Source organism: Otolemur garnettii, unplaced genomic scaffold (genome assembly GCF_000181295.1).
Source record: "Otolemur garnettii isolate 467f Iridium unplaced genomic scaffold, OtoGar3 scaffold00112, whole genome shotgun sequence".
Classification (NCBI taxonomy): Eukaryota; Metazoa; Chordata; class Mammalia; order Primates; family Galagidae; genus Otolemur; species Otolemur garnettii.
In genome coordinates this window covers 1,228,060-1,236,727 of record NW_003852507.1, presented here as the reverse complement: position 1 = coordinate 1,236,727, position 8,668 = coordinate 1,228,060, and the positions used below count along the sequence as shown (strand labels likewise).

The following is an 8,668-nucleotide window of genomic DNA, read 5'->3' as shown; positions in this document are numbered from 1 at the left end:
CAAAAAAAAAAAAAAAAAAGAAAAGAAAAAGAAAATCAGCCAGAGAAAGAACATGACTTGCTCAAAGTCACACAACCAGTTGAAAAACTGAGATAAGAAACTTAGCAAGAGTGCTGTCTTCCACCAAAGTGACCCTTCTGCCTGACATTATGGGGCTATGGGGCATTCAAGTTCATTTCCTGTTCTCAGAGAAACTACTGTTCATTACTCTCAGGCAGAGTGTCATATATTTTGGATTTTGATTTAGATTTCTTCATGGGCACATGATTTCTTTGTTAGGATCCCATTAGGTCCCAGGGATATATTTTCTCACATCTCAGAAAATAATTTCCCCAGGCCCACCAAACAACAATGACAGCTGCAACCAAAAAAATAGCCAGGCATTGTGGCAGGCGCCTGTGGTCCCAGCTACTTGTGAGGCTGAGGCAGGAGACTCGCTTGAGCCCAAGAGTTGGAGGTTGTTATGAGCTGTGATGCCACGGCACTCTACCCAAGGTGACAGCTTGAGGCTCTGTCTCAAAAAAAAAAAGAAATACCCTATCCTTTTTTTATGATCTTCTAGAGGAGTAACGTGAGTATAGTGGGAAGCACTAAGCTCTGGAGCTAGGCAGATGTGGCTTCAAATCCCATATCTGACCAGGCATGATGGCTCACACCTGCAATCCCAGGACTTTAGAAGGTCAAAGCAGGAGGAGGATAGCTTGAGGCTAGGAGTTCAAGACCAGCAGGGGCCACATAGTGAGAACCCAATCTCTAGAAAAAAATTAAACAATTAGTCAGGCATGGTAGCATGTGCTCATATTCCTAGCTACTTGGGAGACTGACGGGAGCCTAGGCGTTTGAGGCTTCAGTGAGCTATGATCACACCACTGCACTCCAGCCTGGGTAAGAGAGTGAGACCTCATCACAAAAAAAAAAAAAAACCAGAAAGAAAGAAAGGAAAAAAAAATCCCCCTGGAGCTGTGAAACCTCAGGCAAACAATCTAAACTCTCTGAACTTTAGTTTTCTCATCTATAAAATGAGGTTTCTTTTTTAGGATTGACTGAGATAATATGTATATTACTTCCCTTCCCTATTTGATATTTCCCTCTGAGTTCCTTTTTCCTTTCTTGTAACATTAGTCAGGTTCCATCTAGGGTAGGGTCTAAAATAGGGCTATGATGGATATCTGGCAGGCTACCCTCTAATCTATGGCAGACATTGCTAATCAATTTTGGTTATTTTTTGCTAACACCATATGGGACTTCAGAATCCTTCTCAACACAGTCATTCAGGCAGCCAGTACTAATCAATTAGATAGGCTATGGGAGGTGAAAATGATTTGTTACCTCTGGGTAGAGACTGCTCTGCTTTTGATTATGTTGACTTAGTCAACCACATAGCTGGAGAGATGATGCATATTCTGCTTGTGGCCCCCTAGGCTCCCCAGATCCTTAACTGCCAAGAAAAGGTTAATGGATGCTGGCTCCAGATTCAGCTCACACACAATTTTGCCAGCTCTGAGAAGCCTGGAAGGATATTTTGAGATCCTTATAGCTCTCAAAATGGCTGCATGAGGACTTGAAGGGAAAACAGAGCCAGGGCGAGATAACAGAGTTTGCAAGGAGAAGGTCGCTTCCTCCGCACGTCTGGTGATGGGGCTGTCATTCCACAGGCTCACACCCACCCCATGGATTGGCAGGCGTGAGGAAGCGGCAGATGGCCTACGTTCTGTTCAGGAGACCACAGCATCTCTGATGTGTCAGACAAACGGAAGGAGGGAGGAAATTGGGGTGCGGGAGGCAGGTACAGGTTGGAGGGCTCTCCATTCCTCTGGGTCAGAGGGGCCTTGGTATCCTAAAGCCCTGAGAAACCAGGGCCAACTGTAGTCTCCTGAGATGTCCACGGAAGCAGCCCATCTGTGCTCTGGCATTCCATGCCAGGCACTGACAACACAGTATCCAAACTGGATGCCCAGCCAGGCCCATACCCCCAGAGCAGATGGTCCGCCAGTGCCCTGTGTCTTTCATCTGAATCAGCAACGGAGGGGCCAGGCAATGCTTGTGACCTGCCCGGACTGGGCGACTCACTTTGCCCACTCCCCAGATGTCACATAGCCTTTGCCAGGCAAGCTGAGACCAATCTTAGTATGGCATGAGAAAGAGGAGCCTTTCTCATTATATAGACTAGAGCCCCCTAGAGTTGTACATTGCTCGTGTGTCCCCTTCCAGGATTGCCCAATAAGAGATGTGGCCCTTGGCTCTCAGATTGGGTACCTGTGGGACTCTTAACTGGAAGAAAGGCATGTACCAGAGAGCCTCTGACTTGGGAAATCACCAAAGAGGGCACAACTCTTCCCATCGCCTGCCAGGTGGGTGCTGGGCAATGGAGCAGAGCTAATGGGCACCTCCCGTCACTGTCGATTGCACTGATTGTGTTATCTGGGGGGACTGAGCACTTGGTTAAATGGGATTGAGATAGCATAGCAAACGAGCAAATTGATTCCAAAATCAGCTGACGCTTGGTCCCAGCAGTGCTACCCACTGTCAGAAAGGTAAGATAATCTCTGGGAGATAAGCCATTTCTGAAAAGGGCATCTCCAGACACCCTGGTTGATTCTGTTGAAGGCCTGAGGGTCAGTGACCTGTCATTCAGGTTCCCAAGGTTGTAGCTAGGAGATCAGGGGCTTCTCTCTGCCTAGACTGACTTAGTTCAGGGGTACAGGGACTGACAAAGGGGGAGAGTGGAATACATACTCTGTCAGGCCCTTATATATTACTTATTATTCTGCATTATTTAATTGACACTGAGGACTCTGTGAGATGGGAATATTATTCCTACTACATAAAACCCTGAAGCTTGTCCAGGCACTCTAGGAGGCTGAAGTAGGAAGATTGCTTGAGCTCAGGAGTTCAAAACCAGCCTGAGCAAGAGTGAGACCCTGCAGAATATAGAAAAAATATAGAAAAAATGTAGCAGGCTCAGCGCCTGTGGCTCAAGCGGCTAAGGCGCCAGCCACATACACCTAAGGTGGCGGGTTCGAATCCCCAGCCCGGGCCCGCCAAACAACAATGATGGCTGCAACCAAAAAATGGCCAGGCGTTGTGGTGGGCGCCTGTAGTCCCAGCTACTTGGGAGGCTGAGGCAGGAGACTCCCTTGAGCCCAGGAGTTGGAGGTTGCTGTGAGCAGTGAAGCAAAGGCACTCTGCCCAGGGGGATAGCTTGAGGCTCCATCTCAAAAAAAAAAAAAAGAAAAGAAAGAAAAAGAAAAAAAGTAGCATTGTGCTGAGGCACATCTGTAGTTCCAGCTATTTAAAAGGCTGAGGCAAAAGGATCTCTTGAGCCCAAGAGTTTGAGGTTGCTGTGAGCTATGATGCCTTAGCACTCTATCCAGGGCAACAGAGTAAGACTGTCTCAAAAAAGCCAAAAACAAACAAAAAAATCAAAACAAAACAAAACAAACAAAAAAAAAAACTGGAAGTCTGAAGCCTACAGAGGTAAGGGGAGGACTTGTCTAAAGTCTCACAGTGAAGAAGCTGAAATTTAAATCTACATTGTCTCAAAACCTAAAGTCTTTCCAGAAACCAGCCTGCCTCATGGGAGAAAGAGACTGGAGCTACCCAACAGAGAACATTCTACACTATTGAGGAAACTGAGGTCCAGGGAGAGGAATGGACTTGTCCAGGGTCTCAAAAAGTTGGACGTGGAGCTAAGGCCAGACCTGGCATCTGTCCTTGGATTGAGCCTGAGCTGAACTAGGCCTTCAAGAAGTCTCTGGCTGGCTCCTAGGGAACCCCCACCAGTGCCAGAAGCACATTGAACCTGTAGGCTCAACTGGAGACCCGGCAGCACTCTCTGTAAGGCAAGGGCACAGAGTTCACACAGAGCTGGGTTCAAGTGTCTGTTCTGCCACTTAAAAGTCGCATGAGTCTGAGCAAGTGGCTTTTTAGAGCTTTTGCCTTCTCAGCTATAAACCGGACACCTTGGAAGGTTTGTGTGAGAATCTGGATACTCTAACAGTGTCTTGAGGATGAGGGAGGCAGCCCCCAGTCAGGGCAAGACTGAGGCAGGCCCCTAGGATAAGAGGGGCTCTCTGGGGTACCATTATCTCTGTTGAGTGGCAGTGTGTGTGAGACTATCAGATCCTCATCCATAAAACAGGGCTGATACTGCACCATTCATGAAAAGGATGGCCAAGGCTCTGCAGGTCGGTGGCCCACAGCAAGATCGCTCTGTGACCTGGAGCCAGACACCTGGCGGTACTCTCCGCCTAGCCGCCCTCCCCTTCCGCGGGGCTGGGGTGGCCTCCCGGGTGCGCGGGGTCCACCCCTTTCCCCCATCGCCACCCCCTGGGTAGAAGCGGCCCAGGAGCTTCCCGGCAGCCCCAAGCCATGGTGTGGCCCAGCCGCCGCCCGGGCCCTCCCCCCGCATTAGCTCTTAAGCTATGCAAATAGACATCGGAGGGAGCCCTGTTTAAAGTATTTAGACGAAATGAAAAAAGGCTTTCATCGGCACTAATGAGCCATTCAGGATGCCTCCCCGGTGGATTCTCTCCCGCTCCCGCCTCCTAGCCCGCGCCGCCCCCCTGTGGTCCCTCTTGGGATTAGAGGCCCCTCCCCTCATCCCCAGGCTGGGACTCCCAAGGAGGGCCAGTTATCCTGCCCCCTTTCCTAGGGCTTGGTGAGGTGAGGGGAGAGATGAGGGCCCAGGTACCCCAACCCGCCAGATCCAGATCGGGATGGGGGCGGGGCCCAACCTGTGTTTAGAGTAAGCTCTAAGGACAGGGGCCTCCTGTAGCGTCCAGGATGTTAGGCGTTAGGGTGCCTGTCTTAAAGTTGGGTAAATTGAGGCTCACTGAGGCCCAGGAATCTGCCCAGGGTCACAGCGCTGTTGTGCAGTGGCGCTAGAGTCATCATGCAGTGCCCCTGCCTGGGGAAACTGCCATACCAGGCAGGAGTGCCACCTCAGAGCCAGTTGGCCTGCCCCCTCAGTGCTATTGTTTCTATAGAAATTTCTGTACCAGTCAGTCACAAAATCTCATGTTTCAATCTCCAATCTATACGCACTACTTGTGTGACCTCGGTAGGGAGCTACCCACTTGAGCCTGTCTCATCTGTGGAGTGAGGACATACTGGGTTTAGGGAGGGTTCATGTGTTGACAGAGTAAGCTGTCACCCACTCTATCCGTTGCACAGATGGGTGGGGCTGCCTGACACTGTGGCAGGCTCTGAAGAGGTGCCAGGCATTTCTCCTTTAGGGAGGCAGGCACAGGAACCAGTAGAGGAAGAGGCCCCAAAATTCTGGGATGAGTTCTGGCCTGATCCCCACCTCATGGCAACACCAACTCTCCGCTTGGGGAAGGGGCGTGACAGCATATCGGTACAGGGGGCCTTGACCAGGAGCCCACTCCTCTGGGTTCTGGAGGTTAAGTTGGCCCAGCACTGGGAGAATGAGAATTTAATGGGATCCATTTATTATCCCATAAAAGTTAATGAGTTTATTCTGGAGGTTCCCTGGCCCCTTTCAAGTTTTAATAGGGGATTAGTGAGGGCCTGGTCCCTGTAGACCTCTATTATCCCAGAACCCCAGGGATACACAGGCCCCCCAGAGTCAGAATCTGATCTCCACAAGGACAGTTCCACTGGGCCCATCACTGCCCACTGTACTGAGGAGCCTGAGCGAGAGGCTGGGTTGGCCACATACGGCCCCTGAGGTCTAAAGCCCAATTCTAGAGGTTTCTGATTCCATGCGCTGCTGAAATAATTACCCCTACCACCCACGGCCAGCATCTGAGGTAGGTTTGCTGCTGTCTGACTACTTGTGTTGACAGGGAAGGGAATATAACCTCCATAAGACATGTGGGGAAACTGAGGTACAGAGCTGGAGGATAGGTCATCCAAGGTCACCCAGAAACTGAGGCAGAGACAGAATGGACATGGACACATTCAGTCTCCTGTGGTCTGGAGCCAGGCGGCTGGGGCTGGTAACAGCTGCCATTCACTTACTCATTGCTCACTGTTTAGTCAGCACCCCTGTAAATAATTTCTCATCCTTCCCTCACTCCAGGGAACTTTGGGTCATTATCCCAAGAAGTGATGACATTGGGGCCCAGAATGGTTACACAACTTCTCTAAGGCCACACAGCTAAATGAGTGACACAGCCTGGGACTAGAAGCCAAAGCTCCATAGCTGGGCTCTGTCCAGTGCTCCCAGTAGCTTTTAGCTGTAGTGCTTGGGGCCGCCTGTCTCCCTTCCAACCTGGATGCCCGGAGCCCTGCAGCTTGTGGTGGTGGGGAACGAAGTCCTGGTGTGTTCTCAAGGGCACAGAGATGTACTCAAAAGGAACTGTTCATTGCCAGAGCAGGTGCCTTCCCCCTTTTTGTCCCATTTGTTCACATGTTTCCATCCTCTTGCTTTGGCTTTTCTCTCCTTTGTCTCTGCAAACCCTACCCATTCTTGAAGACTCAGCTCCTATAGTCCCTTTGGGGATCCATCCCTGTTCCTCCTCTTGGCCTCCTGGGGGCACTTCCTGGTGGGCCCGCAGCACATGGGTGGCTTAAGTATAGGGGCAAGCACTCAGCATTAGGCTTCTCTCTCCCCATTTCTCTACCCACAAATAGTGACCTCTCATGCTGGGTACAGTGGAGGATAGGCTCAGGGCGCATAGTTTCCAAACCCAGACTCTGCCTATTTGCACACTTAGAAGGCATCCTGCTATCCAGTGCACCTGGCTGTTGGCCAGCAGGGGTGGGCAGGGGAGGGCAGGGTGTGTCCTACAGGGAGAAGACAGGCAGCCAGCCCTTGGCAATGTCCCAGCCTAGCCGCAACTAGCAGTTGATGGGGAGTGTCTGCTGGCACAAGCTGGCGGGTCCCCTGCCCCAGACTACCATCTCTTCCCCTGCCACTGACCATTTCCATCACACTCTCAGGAGTGTGACCATTTCCACCACCCTCTCTTTCCTGGTCACCCTCTGCAGTCCAGTCAAATTTGAATTGCAAATATGAATGGGGGCCCCTCCTCTTGGCTGGGCTCCAAGAGAGGCAGTGGCTACTTCCCAGAATCTGAGCCCTTTGTAAGCATTTCATCCCTCCCTCGTTTACCCAGGAGGAAACTGAGTCCAGAGGGTTTTCCTAGGTCACACAGAAAATTTAGGGCATGTTGGAGCTCAGAAGGCATTTGGCCCAATTGCTCTGAGCAGTGAACCCTCCACTGCTTCTGGGGCTATCTACCATCTATCTGTAGGCATATCTCCAAGGGTACCTGAGCTGTCCTGGAGAGGGGTAGGGGGTAACCTTAGAGACTTCAGAATCTCTAAGGTTAGGGTCTTACTGCTAGTTGGAGAGAGCATGGGTGGAGGTAGTGGACACCAGCCAGAAGCTGGGCCACCCCATCCTGGTCTCGCCTGTAATAGACCGTCCTTCTGCACAAGTTATTTTCTCAGTGTGAGCATCCATATTCCCATCAGTAAAATGGAGAAAGTATCTATAGACCCTCCCCTTCTCACACTCCAGGATCCAATGAACTATGCAGGGCTCTGTGGATAAAAATATCGAACACTACTCTTTACTGAGCATTTACTATATGCCCAGCAACACTTCTCCCCCCACCCCCCCTGATAGGGTCTCACTCTGTTGCCCAGGCTGGAATGCAGTGGTATGATCATAGCTCACTATCGCCTCAAACTCCTGGGCTCAAGAAATCCTCCTGAATAGCCTCTTGGGTAGCTGAGACTATAGACAAGTGTCACCATGTCTGGTTAATTTTTCAATTTTTTCTGCAGAGATATGGTTTTGCTATGTTGTCCAGGCTGGTCTGAAACTCCTGGCCTCAAGTAATTCTCCCATCTTGGCCCCACAAAGTCCTAGGATTACAGGTGTGAGCCACCATGCCCAGCCCCTAACAGCATTATAAGTGCTTTATCAAAGTGAACTCAATCCTTATAAAAACTCTATGAGATGTGGACTTTAACGTATTATCCCATTTTATAAATGAGGAAACTGCCACCCAGGGAAGTATAGAGCCCAAGTTTATTAGTTTAGATGTGTCAGATTCAAATTTGAGTTGTTTAGCCCAAGAGTGGCACTGTCCAATACAACCTCTTGTGATGATGGAAATGTTTTATACTCTATATGTCCAAAAATGGTAGCCAGTAGCCACACATGACTATTGACCACTCAAAATGAGGCTGGTGAGAATGAGGAACTAAATTTGAAAATTTTTTTCATGTCAAGGAGTTTACATTAAAATAGCCACCTATGGCTTGGTGCCCATAGCTCAGGGGTTAGGGCGCCAGCCAAATACACCGAGGCCAGAGGGTTCGAACCTGGCCCAGGCCTGCCAAACAACAATGACAACTACAACAAAAAAGTATCTGGGCCTTGTGGTGGGTGCCTGTAGTCCCAGCTACTTGGGAGGCTGAGGCAAGAGAATCTCTTGAGCCTGAGAGTTTGAGATTGCTGTGAACTGTGACGTTGTGGCACTCTACTGAAGGCGACATAGTGAGACTGTATCTCAAAATAATAAAAAATAAAATAGCCACCTGTGGTCAGTGGCTACCATAATTGAAAGTGCAGCTCCATGACCTGACCTCAACCCCACAGTATTTTTTTTTTTGAGACAGAGCCTCAAGCTATCCCCCTGGGTAGAGTGCCGTAGCATCACAGCTCACAGCAACCTCCAACTCCTGT

General features: G+C 50.0%; 1 protein-coding gene across 3 annotated transcripts in view; it reads right to left on the bottom strand.

The window, feature by feature from the left end:
• The window catches only part of SEZ6 (seizure related 6 homolog), a 56,716-nt gene that overhangs the window by 32,438 nt on the left and 15,610 nt on the right, over positions 1–8,668 (bottom strand). The window lies entirely within an intron of this gene.